At 35.8% G+C, this 19,746-nt stretch overlaps 1 protein-coding gene across 3 annotated transcripts in view; it reads left to right on the top strand.

Moving 5' to 3' along the window:
• Positions 1-19,746, top strand: part of A1CF (APOBEC1 complementation factor) — an 87,347-nt gene that overhangs the window by 295 nt on the left and 67,306 nt on the right. The window lies entirely within an intron of this gene.

The raw sequence follows: 19,746 nt of genomic DNA, 5'->3' as shown, positions 1-19,746 counted from the left end.
CCAGGAATGATTGTATCATGTCAAATGAGATGGCAGCCATGTTTTGCTCCTTGATTTAATACATTTCTGAGACTACAAGTGTAGATTTACCACCGCAGGTTCAAGAGTAGGACTAATGTTCTGAAGTTGATTTAATGGGACTAATGTTCTGAAAAGCTCCAGCCAGGCAGCTGGGAAAGTTGTGGTTGACTGCCTGTTCTGGTCTTAGGACCCTGGAAAACAAACATTTAATGAACAGGAAATGATATTAACATCGCTGGAAGGTTTTATTTCTCTGGATGAGTTATAATTCCTGTCATACTTGAGCCTTCATATATTCAATTAACTCCCGCACTACTATCCATACTACAAAAAAAAAGGGGGGGAGGGTAAAATCTTGCTATTTTCTCTGCCATTATCCTGCTAACTAAAGGAATGGCCTAAGTTATTCACTTTTGATTTTTAGCAAAAAAGGAAACAAGAACAGTTATGGGAAATGACTAACTGGCTCCAAGTATGCTGAATCTCAGCCTTGGAAGGGCTAATTATTGGGTCTTTTCCACAGTATGGGCAACTGTGCTACAGTGGGTGAATTTTCATATTATCATTTTGTTCACCCCCCACAAAGATGATTTACAACCAAAATATTTTATCCAGAGAAAGAAATCAATCAGGACATGAACCAGGAAAATCTCACTTCTGCCGGAAATCTCCTAAATTCTCTGATAAAAAGACTTTTGCTTTATGATCACCACAGTAACTTCTAAGAAGAATGGTTTCCAAGTTAAACAAGTGTCTATTCAAAGACTTTTTAGATATGTATTGTGTATCTCCAAAAAGAAGATAGCATTATTTGTGCATTGTATATAGTTTGTGCTTTGCAAAACATACATTGGTAAAATTAACTCTAGTTATAATTTGAGAGCATCAAAACATATTTTGGTCTGGTCTAAAACATTTTTTATTATGTGGGCTGGAAATCAAAGTGAAAACACTTTTGTAATTTCAAAAAACTCTCATGTTTGTTAAAGCAATGAAACTTTGTCCTGCATTATAAAGAGAAATAGACAAATGACTTATAAAATTCATTCTTTAAAAAAAAAATCTTTTAAATGTATGTATTTATTTATTAAGGTCACCCCCCCCAAAGAGCAAGTGTGCTTATTAGAGAAAGAGAGATGGAGATGGTGAGAGGGAAAATAAGAAATCATCTCCCAGAGGGATGGCTATGCTACAATCCCTTCTCTTCCATTCTCCTCCTGGGATTCTGGGTTTGCATACACAGATGCCCAGAGCAATTTTTAAGCTTCCGAGTCTAGAACTCAAACTGTGGTCAGCCGTGTGGGAGTCTAGTGCCTTAAACATCATGTCACCTGAATTCCTAAGCACTGGGACTGTGATGAACTGTTTTTCAAGGTTCACTCTGAAGGGCCATATTTCCAGGAATAATGTTGACATTGCCCATCTTAAATAATCCTTACATCTTACTGTTCCAATTTATTATTTATCATTTGTAAGGGAAGAGAGAAGGTAGCTGTTAATGAAAATAGCTAAGTTATGAGTGACATTATAAAATAACATAATGACTAAGAAAAACACTGAATACTCGATTATTATTTCCAACAGGGCTAATATCAACATGACTTTGTGTCATTTTCACTCGCCAAAAAGGTGACTCCACTGTCCAGTAAACTAAAAAAACGGTGCTAGAAAAGTTAATGCAGGTCTCGTTATAGAAGTGTTTTAATAAATAATAACAGAAAGTTATTAAGCACTATATTGTCAAGTGTACTTCGAAACACTTTTCATGCATTTATCCCATGTTATTCTTAGAACCACCTGAGGAGATAGATACTACAGAGATGTTTTATAAATGAGAACATTGAGGCACAAGTGAGTTCCCCAATAGGCCCCACTTTATGCAGTTAGCTAGTGACAGAGCCCCTTTCCACAGCCAGGTGGTCTGACCCCAGAACCCAAGCATCCCCCTTGTACTCACGGGAAATGGGGACAGATCTTGTGTGCAATCTTTTAAAATTATTTTTCATGAATAAGACAGTAGGCAATGCTTTGTTTTCTTTCCTTCATTTACAACAACATATCTTCTTTCAGGAGTACCAAAATCGGTAATACCCAGAGCACAGATGAAGAACAAATAATTTTTCAAAAATCAGTATATATGTTATCTCTAACTTCTACAAAGTTAGAATGACTTTATAAAAATGTATTCTGCTGTGAATGTTTATGTTCAATAGACATCAATTATATTTGTTCATTAATCTTTGCTCAGGACTGAAAGTCAATATTTAATCATTTTAATTTGGAAAAGTTAAAGAACATGTTATCTTTATAAGATTTTCTGCATTCATACCAACCAAAATTGACTGAAATCAACATAATTTGGAACATCTAAGGGGAGTGGGATGGTGGAGCAACAGCGAAGCTCAGTGCTCTGTGAGGCTGACACATGTGGGAAGGTTCTGGGTTGGCATCTGGAGATCTCTCTGAGTGTAGTGGGCATGTGTGTTTCCATGATCCATGGCTGACTGAGGCTGGGAGAGATAACAGCATCATGACTCTGTGGAGAGTACTGCATCTCTCTCTCTCTCTCTCTCTCTCTCTCGCTCCCTCTCTCTCTCAAGAAATAAACAATGAACTTACAGAAGAAATAAAGTGAAGAAACCTTTCATATTTCATCAACTATGCTTGTCGTAGAGATTATTTTTTTAAAGTAACAGTAGGAAAAACACTGACAGAAATAGGTAAAAGTACCTGTCCAAAACTCACTAGGTTTGTGACCCCTGGCATATTACTTGACTTCCCTGAATCTCAGATTCCTCAGATGTGAAGGAGAGGGGAAAATCTGAACCACAGAATTGTATGAAGGTTAAATGAGATGATAAAGAAAAAGAATTCATCACAGTCCTGGTGCTTAGGAATTCAGCAAAAATTCTCTTCCCTTTCCATTTTCCAATTTCTAACAACCTTCAGAAACATGACCTAAAATTGTCTGAATTTACTTATTACCTCCTCTTTGTGAAAACAGTACCAATGTAGTTTAAATTAAAAATTATACATACAGAGCTTTAATTAATCACAAATATTGGGCTCTCAGAAAAGTCAAGACATATTTTGTGTTCCTATGCAAAAATATGTCATAACTTTTCCAACAACCCAATAGTAACCCTATTGCATTTACTCGGAGAAACAATCTGTAATTCTTTTTTCAGTATTCAAACATATACAGTATATATTTATTTTAGGTAATATTGTTCAAGAAAACTCCTAGTTTTCCACCCAAATGCATGGACCTCCTGATGCACTGTATATTCATTTCATCACACAGTCAGTTGATGTTAAAAATCTGTTTTGGTGGGACCAGCAGATGGCATAATAGTCATGTCACTGGACTCCCACACAGTTGACTAAGGTTTGAGTCTCAGACCCAGAGGCTTGAAATACGCTGGGCACTATTGCATATGTGCCCAAAATCCTGAGAGGAGAATGGAGGAGAAAGAATTGAGGTGTGACCATCCCCCAAGGTGGTGATTTCTTGCTTTCAGTCTCTCTGTCTGTCTGGTAAGTGCGCATACCCTATAGCAAAAAAATCTCTAAAAAAAAATCTGTTTTGGTAACTGTCACAAAATATTGTTATCCCTTAGAAAGCTAGGTAGTACTTTGGGTACTATTGCACAATGGTTTTCATTACCTTATGTGTCTCTAAATGACTCAATAAGTTCAAACAAGACAGTATTGATCGACAGAGGATAAACATCATTTTATCTCATTCATGGAAACAGTAACCAGGCTCCTCTAAAGTATGGTTCAAACAGTCCAAACTCCCCCCAGAAAAGCATCTGGAAAAGGAACAGCACCTTTGCAGTGACGTTCTATACTAGAGGTCTAAATCCCATCTGTTCATGCTTGATACTCTAAAATCCAGGCATTGTTAACAAGTAATAGCATTAACTTAAATTTGGATCAGAAAAGTTATCATCATTTTATTCCAGAAAACCTATTCCGGCTTATCAGCTTTAAAAACTAATTTGAAATTTTAATTTAGAAAGCCAAAATTTTGCACTGAGCATTTTTATTGATGCAAATCAAAAAGTAAAATATTTCCTTCTGTGAAAATGATTGCCTTGACTAACATATGGTGGTAAACTCACTTCTCGAATTTGACTACTATGTAAGCTAAAAGGCTATATAAGCAAGAAGGTTTTTTTTTTCCTATAGAGATAATAGGTGGCATTTTTTGTGTATAAGTAGCAACAATCATATGGAGAACATTTTCTCGATTTGCTTATCCCAGGGATTTGCCCCGGTAATATTGAGACAAGTATTATAGTAATAAAGATATACAATAACTCCCTCTGCTTTTCATGGTTATGTACAGTGATCCGTTTCAATCAAGGAGATGACTAAATTAGCACTCAACAATTTGTCTAGGCAGAATGTTGAAGGAAGAAAATTGTTCTGTAATTCCATAAAACCTTACTTTCAATGGTGCAGCCATGTCTTCTTTTCCTCCATCAGTTAAAAAAGAATAATTGTTTTGGGAAACCCAATTGATGGAAAGAATACAAGATTTAAGTATCAAAATTAACTACTATGGTGCTTTATTTCCACAGAACATTCTGGTTTATAAAAGCATCTCATATAGAAGAATTTATATGGATATTTAATGCCATATTTTTTTCAGAATCAATTTATTATGCCTGTTTGCTCAAGCTAATAGAGTTATTATTCATCTTTTAATGGTACAAAGCTAGTTAATTGAAAGATGCTCTCACCTAGCGTTTATAAGTCCAACTCTATTTACGCAGTACTGATTATAGAGTAGACCTTTAGCTACTCTACTGGACATTAAATTGATTCATAGACCAATTAAGGGGCTAGATAAAACAAAAAAGAGACATTGTAAGAGTCTGCATAGAAAGAGGAAAATCAGTACCATGCTGGTCCCAGAAGAAAACTGTCCTTAAAAGACTTATACCAATCTTGATGCCATAAGGGAAAGAAGTAAAGGAGTAGAGGATCATAAAATGTTCTAACAGGCTGTTGAGAATCTGGAAAAATTTCACGCACTTATACAATTCATTTCTACTTCTAGAAATTTTAGTATTCTCTATTCAGGTCTTTTATTGGGATTCTGTTTAGTGATTGACTTTTCAGCTAGGGTCTTCAACATGAAGTAAATTGGTTTATAGATGTACTTAAACCCTAATGCCTTTTCTTTCTTTCTTTCTTTTTTTTTTTTTTAAGATTGTTGCCATAGGATACATGTACTCACTAAAGAGAGACAGAGAAAATGGAAAATCATCCTCCAGGGGGAATGGCCATGCCACAATCCCTTCTCTTCTTGGGGTTTTAGGCTCACATAAACATGTACGATGGGTCCTGGACTCAAACCTCAGTTGGCACTGTGGTAATCCAGTGCCTTCACCTCCACACCATTTGCTGGTCCAAAACCCGATGCCTTTAACTGTTTGAAATGGAAATCAGACATTGGAATATGGTATGGGAGGAAAACAGTGTTGGCACATGTAGATGCCCAACTCAGGAATCCTGTTTCTAGTCCTCTTTCTTGAAGATCGCTAACAGTACCTCATGATTCAGGCATTTAAGACCAACCAACTAGAATTAGTACCCATGGATGATGATAAGGATGACATTAATAACTGTCCTTAAATCCTCATACAGCCTTGACTTGTACCAGGCACATGGGTTAACTTGGTCAGTCCTTCCCAACCCTATGGAATAGGCACTATTGCTAAGCCATTTTTCCAATAAAGTAGATAATGGTTAGGGACATGGAAAAATGTTCTCAAGCTCATGGAGCTAATAATGGTAGAAGTAGGGGTGGATCCCAGCAGTCTTGCACATGGCACCCTGTAAACAGAGGACAATGAGACACTGAGAAACATCGAGGCTTAGAACCAGAGGGGAGTCTAAAGAGCCTTTACTGAACAAGGAAAAGCTACATAGGTTTCCCAAATATGGAAGCCACTTTGGGTCTTTGGATCAGAATGAGAACCTGAGCACAGAACCCCAATCCCAGGTGGGTGGGTCCTTTCCATTATAATACCTCGTACCCTACAGTATTTCCCATTCAACCCAATTCTCTAATTTTGGGAGACAGATCAATAGGGTTCCCATGGTTAAGAGTAATTCTCCTTTCATTCATAGTCTCACTCTCCTGGCTGTGTCCAGACTCATAGACTGACACAGCCAGAATCAGTTAAGAGAGACCCATTTTGTGACTTGGAGAGATTGGCAGGTCCATATCACAGAGGAAATAAATATAGGCACAGGCATCCTGGACATGGTGACAGGGTTAGCCATAGGGACATTGCTGAAAATACAGAGATTGTCCTGAATGACGTGTCTGCTGTCTACACCAGTTCTGCGTGATTCTGAAGAGGACACGGCACCTTCTTTCCAGAGGACGCACTCTCCTCCCCTTGGAAAGAGTAATTGGGCTGCTGGGTCTATGTCTGCTAAGGGAGTCCCATATTTAAACTGACCTAATTTGGAACTTTAAATTGAGATTCTAATGCTCCCAAATAGCAGCTCCATCAACCTTAATAAAGTTACACATTTAGGATAATAAAAGTTAGTTCCCAGAAGTCCCTTGTTAAAAAATACAAATTAGTTGGGATGCAAGGTATGCTTGATAAGGAGACTTAACCTGTAAGTCACTTCATAGATTAACTAGCCTTGTAAAGCCCTGTGGAGTTGGCACTTGGGGGAAATGAGCTTTGATGGTGGGTTGGAGAATACACAGGGTAGGAGGCCGAGGGTGAAAGTGTCATGGGTAACTGAGGGTGATACTTGTATGGGAAGTATTTAATTGCTGAGGAAGACTTAACTTAATGATTAAATAATTTCGATTTGTTATTAAAGTCATTTGAGCATCATTCTTACAAGATACCTATAATGTTTAGAAACTATTATTTGTATGTGCCTTTCAGAAATAGGCCAGAAAGTCAAATATTTTCTATAATAATGATTAAGTAATTCAGAGTTGCAATGAAGTCTCTAGAATCCAATGATGCCAAGCTTTGATTCACAAAGTTGGCATAGCAAAAATGAAAACATTATATGTCAAAGCAGATGGCTCTGGACCCAGAATGCCTAGGCTCCAATTCTGGCTCCACTACTTACTACTTACTATAAGATCTGGAGTGAATTTTTTTAACTTTTCCATGACTGCTTACTCTTCTGTAAAGTCAGGATTGTTTTATGAATTAGATTAGAGGGGCTGACAGGTGGTATAGTGGTTATAGTGCTAGAATCCACATGACTGACTACAGCTCAAGTCCCAGACCCCGTGACTTGAAACTCACTCTGGATGCATGTGTACATATGCCTAAAATCTCAAGAGGAAAATGGAGGAGAAGGGAATGTGGCATGGCCATCTCCCATGCAGGGTGATATCTCACTTTTTCTCTCTGTCTCTGGGTCTCTGGTGAGTGCATGGGCTCTATAGCAAAAATCTCTTTTAAACAAAAGGATTAGATCATAAATTACACATGAAATGCTTAGAACAATACCACACAAGTGCACATGAATCTTAGCTATTGTCTCCATAATTCTCATCACATTTCTGTGTGGATTACATAATACTTCACCAGAATAAAATGGTTAGAAAAGAGGTAAAGTTAGAATTTTTTTTTAATTGGAATGAAGTGAAAAATTAACTCTATCCACATCACTGACTGGAGGTGTAAATTGAGCAAAATCTCTTCCTCGCTCTTAGTTTTTCCAAGGCAGAGATGCTCCATGTAGGAGGACCTCCTAGTTATCTTGGTGTATTATCATTTGAAAGAAGCTGAGTCATTATCTAGGGAAATAGAATAGAAAGATGGATCAACACACCCAGGGTGAAAATCTCTCAAGCATTGTCATTTTCATAGATATAACAACAATAAAAAGACCAATATTCAAAGGTGTTTGTAAAGATGCAGATGATTGTTGAATGGTTAATAAAGTGATGAAATACAAACATGAAATAAATTACATGCCCCCAATCATTGATATCGATAGAGTGATGAAATATGAGCCATGAAAGTCTTTTAAAAGGAGAGCAACATAATAGAAGTATTTTTTTTTTTTGAGAGGTTTTTGCTATAGGGCTCGTGCGCTCACCAGAAAAACAGAGAGAGACAGAGAGACAGAAAGTGAGAAATCATCCCCCAGGAGGTCTGGCCAGGCCACAAGACCTTCTCTTCCTTTCTCCTATCGGAGGTATGCTTGATAAGGAGACTTAACCTGTAAGTCACTTCATAGATTAACTAGCCTTGTAAAGCCCTGTGGAGTTGGCACTTGGGGGAAATGAGCTTTGATGGTGGGTTGGAGAATACACAGGGTAGGAGGCCGAGGGTGAAAGTGTCATGGGTAACTGAGGGTGATACTTGTATGGGAAGTATTTAATTGCTGAGGAAGACTTAACTTAATGATTAAATAATTTCGATTTGTTATTAAAGTCATTTGAGCATCATTCTTACAAGATACCTATAATGTTTAGAAACTATTATTTGTATGTGCCTTTCAGAAATAGGCCAGAAAGTCAAATATTTTCTATAATAATGATTAAGTAATTCAGAGTTGCAATGAAGTCTCTAGAATCCAATGATGCCAAGCTTTGATTCACAAAGTTGGCATAGCAAAAATGAAAACATTATATGTCAAAGCAGATGGCTCTGGACCCAGAATGCCTAGGCTCCAATTCTGGCTCCACTACTTACTACTTACTATAAGATCTGGAGTGAATTTTTTTAACTTTTCCATGACTGCTTACTCTTCTGTAAAGTCAGGATTGTTTTATGAATTAGATTAGAGGGGCTGACAGGTGGTATAGTGGTTATAGTGCTAGAATCCACATGACTGACTACAGCTCAAGTCCCAGACCCCGTGACTTGAAACTCACTCTGGATGCATGTGTACATATGCCTAAAATCTCAAGAGGAAAATGGAGGAGAAGGGAATGTGGCATGGCCATCTCCCATGCAGGGTGATATCTCACTTTTTCTCTCTGTCTCTGGGTCTCTGGTGAGTGCATGGGCTCTATAGCAAAAATCTCTTTTAAACAAAAGGATTAGATCATAAATTACACATGAAATGCTTAGAACAATACCACACAAGTGCACATGAATCTTAGCTATTGTCTCCATAATTCTCATCACATTTCTGTGTGGATTACATAATACTTCACCAGAATAAAATGGTTAGAAAAGAGGTAAAGTTAGAATTTTTTTTTAATTGGAATGAAGTGAAAAATTAACTCTATCCACATCACTGACTGGAGGTGTAAATTGAGCAAAATCTCTTCCTCGCTCTTAGTTTTTCCAAGGCAGAGATGCTCCATGTAGGAGGACCTCCTAGTTATCTTGGTGTATTATCATTTGAAAGAAGCTGAGTCATTATCTAGGGAAATAGAATAGAAATATGGATCAACACACCCAGGGTGAAAATCTCTCAAGCATTGTCATTTTCATAGATATAACAACAATAAAAAGACCAATATTCAAAGGTGTTTGTAAAGATGCAGATGATTGTTGAATGGTTAATAAAGTGATGAAATACAAACATGAAATAAATTACATGCCCCCAATCATTGATATCGATAGAGTGATGAAATATGAGCCATGAAAGTCTTTTAAAAGGAGAGCAACATAATAGAAGTATTTTTTTTTTTTGAGAGGTTTTTGCTATAGGGCTCGTGCGCTCACCAGAAAAACAGAGAGAGACAGAGAGACAGAAAGTGAGAAATCATCCCCCAGGAGGTCTGGCCAGGCCACAAGACCTTCTCTTCCTTTCTCCTATCGGAATCTTGGGCATACACGCACACGCACCCAGCGTGAGTTTTAAGCCACCAAGTCTGGGACTCGAACCGCAGTCGACTACATAGGAGTCCAGCACAGTGACATAGCCATTATGCTAACTGCTGGTCCCATAATAGAAGTATATTTACTAGAATTAGCCAGATTATTCACACAGTGGTAGAGTTAGAAAAGACTGAAGGCTGAATTAAGACAATCTAGCTATGAAGGAATGGTAGCTTAGATGATGATTAATGTGCTGAGAATTCAAAAGAAAGGCAACATATCAGGACACAATGACTGGCTGTAGCCAAGAACATAGTAAGTGTAATTTATGCCAATGCATGTAAATTAACATAAATCAGCACATAATCTGGCTTTTTAACGGGAACAAGGCTTCTGGCATTGCAAGTATTAGATTACCACCATGTTACTGTAATGCAGAGTTTTAGATAGTTAGATTTTATAAGCGTCACTCAAGGATCAAATGCATTCCCATAGTCAGTGATTGGCAGTCATGTTACGAATTAAATCAAATGTTCATTGTAAATTTCTCCAAATGAGTCTCCAGAAGCAACAACTAAGTTCAAAAAGACAGTTAAAAAGGAGAGAGAAACATCATAACATCAGACTAAGAATAAATGAAATACAGTACTCATACCTCATCACGTCTCTGTAAAATACCACATCAGTAAATGGTCCCAGAACTACTGAATAAACACGCACTTTCAGACTGAAAGATACCTATGATGCTGTGATTTCCACTTTCCCAATTTAAATCCACTTAAAAATTAGACATATATACAAAGAAATTCTATTATTCTCATTGAGCTATGTCACTCTAGAATTTCTAAACTCTGCCAACACTTTTCCCCAGAGATTAAGAAAGTCGGGTATGGGGGCCAGCAGGTGGTATGGTGGTTAAGACACTAGACTCCCACATGGCCAACTGCTGTTTGAGTTCTAGACCTGGCAGCTTGCTTTCTCACTTTCCCTCTCTCTGGTCAAATCAAAAAATATAATAATAATAAGTAAAATAAAATAATTCTAAAAAGAAAAAAAGAAAGTGAGTTATGATGGGAAAAGTTGAGTGTCATTATTTAGTGAAGATACCACAACAACCATCTTAGCCTGATAGTAGCAGTCCTAAAATAAAGACTTTGAGAAGAAAGCAGAGTTATGTATATATTTTAGTCAGGATCCCTCACAGAAATAAGGAGAGAGAGAGAGATATGTGTGTGTACAGAAAGACAGATTTATAAAGCTATTTATTTTGTATAAAGAGATTTATTATAAGGAGTTGATTTGTGTGATCATGGAAATAGAAGTCCCAAGACTTGCAGTTGGTAAATAGGAGACCCAGGAGAACGTGAAGTTCTAATCCAAGTCCTAAGGTCTGAGAATGGAAGAACCAAAGGTATAAATTGCAGTCTGAAAGTTGGCAACTAGAGACCCCAAAAGGCCAGTATTTTGAGTCCAAAGGTCAGAAAAAAACAACATCCCAGCTCAAAGCAGGCAAGCAGGCAAAGTTCCCCCTCTTACTCAGCTTTTTGTTTTACTCAGGTCTTCTGTTGATTAGATGAGGCCCAACCACCTTGGTGAGGGCAATATGCCCCATCTGGTCTACTGATTCAGATGTTAATCTCACCCCAGAAACCCTATCACAGATGAACCAAGAGTAACAGTTGCTCAAATGTTGGAGTACCAGTGGCCTAGTCAAACTTAACGCTTTAAGTTGCTTATCATAGTATAAATTTATGGGAAATAGACAATTGCTCATGTTAACTAATTTTAGGATCTTTTTATGTCTTTCTCACTTTAATACATGCAGTTTCCATCTGCTGTTGATATTTCCCCAAGTTTTCTGTGGATAAGGGACTGTCATTCACTTCTCTCTCTCTGCATTGACAAGGACAGGTTCCTTGTGAGTATCCCTATTTTAGTTTCTGATACTCTTGACCGAATTGAACATAGGCCGAAGAGAGCCCAGTTATCAGAACTAGTTATATCAGGAAAGGGTGTAGAGATGGGTCTCTTGTGTGGTAGTGTGCTGCCAACAGCGACCATCAGGAATTTACTCACCCTTGTGCATTTTTTTAAGAACTATTTCATTTAGCTTTATTTATTTTAATTTGACCACAGAGAGACAGAGTGAGAGAGAAAGAGAGAGAGAGAAAAAGTGAGAAGGCAAGCACTCAGGTCCAGGACTCAAACGCAGTCAGCCACATGGGAATCCAGCATCCTTAAGCACCATGCCACCTGCCAGCCCCATCCCTGTATATTATACACAAGCCCACACATATTCATGTCCATACTCATGTCTACATGCCTGACAGCACACTCATACATACACCTACAACTACACACACACAAAACACTACAGAGCAGGCATGGATTGTTTTAGCATGGACATTACATAAAGGAGCAAGAGGTAAGTACACACATTTATAGAAAGCAGGGAAGGAAGTGAGATCCAACACATGAGCTGCCTACACTGGTGCTCTGAATTGAGACTGTGAGGAAATCAGAGGTAAGAATTTACAGGACTGCTCAGGAGCTTCATTATCAACCTTCCTCTACATCTGCTCCCCTCTCTTCCAAAAGCCTTCCTTACTCTCTACCTCACAGCTTTTACTTCCTCTCCACACATGGAACCACAACCCACAGCGTGCAATCATTTTACACATTCTGTGGAATTATAAATACCTTATTGGTTAGTCCTCGTCAAGACCAAGTTGAAAACAAATCACTTAAGCCAGAATGTATTAAAAAGGAGATTGTTAATTTTAGGTAGTTCCAGGCCATTATTCTAATGCTGTAAGTTCACTAGAAATGATTTTAAAAAAAAAAAAAAGGTAGAGAAAATGATTATGGGAAAGAAAAATTTGCAATCATTTCTCCTTTTCTCCAATCATGTACTCTCTTGCTTTTAGTCTTCCTAGTAAATCTTTCATGTGAGTTTATGGCCCATATCTTTGGCAGGTCTAATAAGCTTTCAATTGTTTTGTCCTGACATTTAACATGTATAGATTAGAGTCTAAGTCAGTTTCTGTAAATTTAGCTGCATGTTGTTATTGTTTGAGAAGAGGGCTTTAAAATATGCCATTTCCTAGGGTCCACTCCAGACCAGTTGAATCAGAACTCCTCTGGAAGTAGGACAGGGCCTAAGCAAGCACCGGTTTTTCTAACGTGAGGCCAAACAGTTTCTTTTTCTCCTGCGTCTCATACCTGCTGTCAGTCGGCTCTGCTAAGGATATTGCTAAGTGATCTTTTAGTGCCAGTTTAGAGTATGTTCTAATAGTGGTCCAAGATTTTATGAACAGGACCTTAAAGCTAGTTATTGCAAGTCAGTTATAGAATTTAATCAAACTAGATGCAAGCTTTGAACAGAAGATTGTGGTGAAGTTGTTTTTGAGAGCATGATAAAAATAGAAAGGAGATATTTAATGGAGTGGATAGCACTTACTAAAATTTCAGAACACTTGCAGTTAAATCTCTAAGTCCAATTTTGACAAGAGGTACATAGGTTAATGGTGCCTCTTCTTGTCTTTCCTTGTATAATTTACAGCTTCAAACTAAATCTCAGGGATTCAAAGAGCTTCTTATTGATATTTAAAGGGCATTTTAAGCAAATAAATGGCGAAATGTCTTTTGAAGTCAACATGGTAACATGTACCTCTGTAATATCCACTTAATGAAAATATGCTAAAAAGCCAGAAGTTTCTGTTGGATCACACATTATACAATTTCAAACAGATTTTTTAAATGAAAATAAACTGTTCTATTTGAATTTACTTTTTTTAATCTAATAATAATACAAAAAGGATTTCTAGATGTTAGCATTGTTTGACATGAATGATGTTCTGTGGGCCAAAAGAATCTCTTTAACTTTCCCAAGATTTAAGGTAACTTTAATTAACAAATTCTTAAAAATAAGATTGTATCTGATTCCTGGTTTTGATAAAGTAGCATGTCCTAATGCTTTAAGAAAGAATCTCTTTAACTTTCCCAAGATTTAAGGTAACTTTAATTAACAAATTCTTAAAAATAAGATTGTATCTGATTCCTGGTTTTGATAAAGTAGAAAAAAGGGAACTAGGCCTCACGTGTCCTCTCTCTTGCATGTCCTAGTGCTTTAAGTCCACATAAGTATGTATATACATATATACAAATATACATCTATATGGAAATATTGCATATATTCACAAATTATAATACCAACATTAGTTTTCCATTAAGTATCTGCTTGTTATGTTGCTATGATAATCTCTAAGACAGTAATTACAATGGTAATTTTCTCCTCATATAGTTTTACTTTTCTCTATAGATTTTTTATTTTATGTCAGTTTTTTTTAAATACAATCACTGTATATCATTATAGCTTGTAAAATGAACTTTCCTAGCATGAATACACTGCATATTAGTTCAGTTAAAGGTATTATAATACACATTATCAACAGATAGTTTTTCATTTTTGTGTCCCTTAATTGTTTTACTTCTTTCTTTTTCCCAATTCCCTTTCTCCCATCCCCCCTCCCACACTGTCTCCAGTATCTGCAATTGTTCTCTATGCTTTTACGTCTTTCAATCTTTCAGTTTCTGCCATAGAGGGTGGACATTCAGTATATATTAAGTGGGGACAATGTTTCATAGTTTGACTTGCTTCACTTAGCAGTAAATCTTCCTTGTTTACCCACTTTCTATCAAATGCCAGGGTCTTGTTTTATCCGAGTAGTATTCTACAGTGTATATGTGCCATACTGTTTCTTTTTTAGTTTTTTTGTTTTGTTATTTGTTTGTTTTGCCTTCAGGTGCAAGCATTCAAGGGGGGAGAGGTGAGAAATCACTCCCCCAGAGAGGATGGCCATATTGCAATCCCTTCTCTTCCATTCTCTTCCCAGGATCTTGGGCATGCACGCATGCACACAGGCACATCCAGTGTGAGTTTCAAGCCACTAGGACTCAAAGCACAGTAGGCCATGTGAGAGTCCAGTGATATAACCACTACACCATCTGCTGGGCGCAATATGCCACGCTTTTTCAATCTATTCATCTGTTAGTAGGTTGGTTTGATGTCTTAGAAATTGTGAAAAATGTGAAAAGTGACTTAAAATAGTGGTATCTTAGATTTTGCTACTTTAAGTTTCTTTATTTAGGACTTAAACTAATTCCAAATAGGATGATACATGGATTTTTAAATATCAACAAATGGTAATCCAAATATTGGCTGGCCCTCTGAATACTTTAAAAAATAACCATTTCTTTAGCACTATTTCTCCACAATGGTTAATATTATGTCTCAAAAGTATAATATACATTTTGGCTAGAATCAACAACCTTTAGCCATGGGTGTTTCCAAAAGAGCAAAAGAGGAAATAAAAAATTAAAGAACGGTAGAGAGGGAGAGATCAAAGAAAGAAAAAGGAATTACATGGATATGAGGAAATAATGGGCAAGAAGACCCTACTTTCTTTTTTTTTAAAAGAATTATTATATTTAGCTTTATTTATTTACTTATTTTAATTTGACCAGAGAGGGACAGAGCAAGAGAGAGAGAGAAAAATGAGAAAGCAAACCACCAGGTCTGGGACTTGAACCTCAGTTGGCCATCTGGGAGTCCAGCCACCTATCATGCCACCTGCTGGCCCCAAAGACTCCACTTTCAAAGTATTTGTGTTTGGATTCTTCAGAAGCACTTGGAATTTGGTAACCCATCATTGTACTACTCCATCAGATATTTTGTCTGTAGCTGATTTGTTTCTCTCTGGTTATCTATAATCCAGAAGAACTAAAGATCAATTAGAAGAAGGACTTGACAACACAATTTAAATAAAAGAACAAAAATAAACTTGAAAGCTGAGTTAGATCTTGCCAAGCGATGCATCACTTGGTAAGCCGCGAAGGCACTACACACTGCCAAGGAGTAATGTGAGAATGACTCAGTGCATAACAGAGCTGGTAATGACTGTGAGTACTTTTTGGACCATCTCTAAAGGGGGTTAAGCCTGAATGTGTCCAAGTGAGCTACCAGATGGTCCACCCACAGCACTACTCGAAGGAGATATTACAATAGCTCGTTTTCATTCTAGCAAAGAGGATAAATTACCACAGTGTTTTAGATGAAATGCAGACTCAGTATCACTTGTATCAGCCTCTGGAGTCCTTGTTCTTCACAGCAACACTTTAAGGGAAACAGGGTAAATATTACAATCTCCCTACCTCTATTTTTTAACGGTAGGAAACCATGAAGAAAATTTAGTAATTAAGAACACAGATTCAGTCCCCTGGCTAACTAAATTTAAATAATTTGCCTGCCACTTATTATTACCTGTGTGACTTTGGGCACATTTACTTCTATCATGGCTTATTACCTGTATCAAAGGAATTATAATACCTAACCCATTGAATTTTTATGAAGATTAAATGTGTTCTGTTAAAATATTTAGAACATAGCATACAGCATGTGTTCAGCAAATATTAGCTATGTTTATTATCTCTGTAAAAAATTCTTTTAAAATTTTATCACATACTGGGCAAAAAAAATTTTTTTGTTTTCATTTGCTATTTACTGATCATTAAAGATGACCATATTTAAGTCATAAGTTCATAAGTTATTTTTATTTTTCCTGTGAATTGGCTCTTTATGTCTTTTATTCACTTGTCCACTGATCTGTCTCTTCGTTATTGATTTAAAAGTACTCTTTGTATATTAGAGGTAACATTTCTCTAATATATATATATATATATATATATAAAACAATAATTTCCTTCTGTGTTTTGACTAAGAAAATTAGTATTTTGCCATTGCAGAAGTTTGTCATTCTTAAATAGTCTTAATTTATGGCTCTTGGTACACTGACTTTGGAAGACCTTCTGTACCACAGAAAAAATGTTCTATGTTTTCTTCTAGTTTATATAAAATTTTTCAAAGTTTTTAAGTCAATTAGAGTTTTGATATAAGTTATGAAATGACATGCCAACTTTATCTTTTGCTCAAATTGTCTATGATTTGAAATAGCATCAATTGGTAAATTATATTATAAACAAAATCTATGGGTCCAGATTTTTTATTACATTTCATTAATCTACTTTTCTATGCCAGAGTTTGTTTTAATTTTAACTGTTTATTGGGCTGGTTCCAAGTCATTCTATATTTTCAATACAGCATTTATTGCACATTTTTCCTGCCAGATGAACTGTGAAATCAATTTGTCAATTTTCAAAATAACTGTATTGGGATTTAAATTTGAATTGCATAAATTAATAATTTTAGTACTAAGCCTTTTATTTATCCAAACTTTTAGATCCTACAATAGAATTTTAGCATTTTTTCATATTAAGTTTTAGACATTTCTCATTAAGTTTATTCTTATATGTTTTATGTTTTTTAATAGATTTTCTCATTACATTTCATTTGTTATTCATGTTAGAGACTATTTATCTATAATTGTTCTTACAGTATTCTTTCATTGTATTTTTTAGCTTATTAGTTGATTTGCTTTTAATAAGAATGTATGATGATAGTATTTCACTATTAACTGTGGTGTTTCTGATAGATGTTTTTAGTAAATTTAATGATGTTTTGTTCTACTGCTAACTAACAAAGGGTTTTGTTGTCTTCTTTTTGAAAACCAATGGTGAGTGTTAAATTTTATTAACTGCCACTTTTACAGTTACTGTGATGATCTTTTTCTAAATCAATGAAGCATACTAAACTAATAGACTCCCTAATGCTGAATAACCTTTGTATTCTTATAATGATCCCATCCAGTTTTTTGTATATTATTTTGATACCTTGCCAGATGCAGCTCCCATTTATATGCATATGTGATATCGATCTAGTTTCCTGTTTTGTCATGTATTTGTCTGGTTTTGTATCAGAAATATAAGTCTGTAGGTAATTTAATAACTTTTCCATTTGCATTATTCTCCTTTCTTCAAAAAGCTTAATGTAACTAATGAATTATTTAAGTGACTTATAAAACTTGCCCAATAAAATGTGGATCTGATGTTATTTGGGAGGAAAATATTAAATATTTGTAATATAGCTTATGATCATTATTTTAGTCATTGCTTTATTCACATTTTTAACTTGTTCTTGAGGCAATTTTGAAAATTCATACCAAGTAATTACCTACTGCATCTATATATTTCAAATTATTGGTAAAAGCATACTCTTTTTATTTCAACTCTGGGATATGTGGTTCTATTTTTTCTCTTGTTTTTAAAATATATTTTTTTCTTTTAACCTTAAGATTTTCAAAGCCATGCTAATTATTCATTACTACAATCAGCTCTTATATGTATCAAGTCTGCAGATTCTTGTTTTATTAATTCTACTTTTATCTTTCATTCCTTCTCATTTCTTTCGGTCCATTTTGTTCTTTTCCTAGTTTGAGTGCTCATCTTCAGTATATCTTTTAACAAATGGAAAGTAGAAGAGAATAGAATTCTTAGGCCAGAATCTTGACCACATTTCATGATAAAAAATGTGATGCTCTTATTAACATTAATTTATGTAATTTTGACTTTATTAAAATTATTAATAAAAGCTGTATATCATAAAAAACTTAAATTAGTCAAATAAACTAGAATAGAGAAAATAAAAATAATTTGCTAATTCGCTACCCAGAGTTAGCCTTTTGTAATAATGTCTATGTGAATGTAAAAACCACAAATGAAAGCAGACTACACATTCTGTTGCGTAACCCAACTTTCCTACTTGATTTTAATTCAGAAATATCTGTCTATAGCAATATCTATTATTTTAGAACATCAGTAGGTGAGCTGTTATTCACCAGTTTAGTCACGCATTTCTTTACCACTGTATATTTACACTGAGTCTACTTTTCATTACGACACTAACATGCTTTACGAGCGATGACGAACACAGATAATCTCAGGATCTTAAGGACTTTTCCTACTGAGAAGTGAAAACAAACCTAAGTAACTAGATTGATTATTAAGGAAATATGAAGGACCTCAAGAAAATACATTCGTAAATTGCATGTCTTTCTAATTTGGACAACAGCTAGGAAGAAGAATAACCAATAAGAAAATCACAGATGAAAAAATGAATAAAGCAAGTCATGCAAAACAAGAGATAAGGCACAAGAAAAAAAAATATTGACTGAGCATTTTCTGTATGCCCAGCTCTTTGTTAGGTGCTCTCACCACCACCATCTAATTTATTTAATCCCTTGAGAAAAAGAAAAACAACTTCAAGTTAGTTATCAATATTCAAATTCTTTTTTTAAAATAGAAAACCAGGTCTCAGAAAACTAGAAATCACAGTGGCAGAACTGAAATTTAAATGAAAGCTTATCTTTCTTTAAAAAAAATAGGAAACCTAGCGCTGGCAAGTGACATGGTGGTTAAGGGTGTTGGACGCCCACATGGCCCACCACGGTTCAAGTCCTGGACCTTTCAGCTTGATTTCCTAATTCCTCCCCCCACCCCCACTCTGGTCAAATTTAAATGAACAAATAAATAAAGATAAATTTAAAAACATAGGAAACCTACTACAGAGGTTTCATGTTGTCAGTTACTATATTTATTACCAATGATTTTAATATTTTCCTATCTTTAAATGTTAGGTTTGGTCTAGGCCCAAATTGACAAGGTCCAAATTAATACCTAGCTTATTGCTACTGTTTTAATAACGCAGAAAAAACCCTCTTTTTTCTTGTTTTATTCTGATATACATTTAATAAATGAATGAATGAATGAATGAACAAATACCACAGGGAAACTGATGGATATTGGTTAAGGAGCCAGAGTCCACATGGCTGATTGCACAGCTCGAGTCCTGGACCTGAAGGCTTGAAAACCATGCTGGGCCTGTTTGCATGTATGCCCAAAATTCCAACAGGAGGAAGAAACAGAGGGGAAGGGATTGTGGCATGACCACCCTCCATGGATGGTCATGGAGATTTCTCTTTCC

This window comes from Tupaia chinensis, unplaced genomic scaffold (assembly GCF_000334495.1).
Source record: "Tupaia chinensis unplaced genomic scaffold, TupChi_1.0 Scaffold147458_1, whole genome shotgun sequence".
Lineage (NCBI taxonomy): Eukaryota > Metazoa > Chordata > Mammalia > Scandentia > Tupaiidae > Tupaia > Tupaia belangeri.
This window is presented reverse-complemented; position numbering and strand designations above follow the sequence as displayed.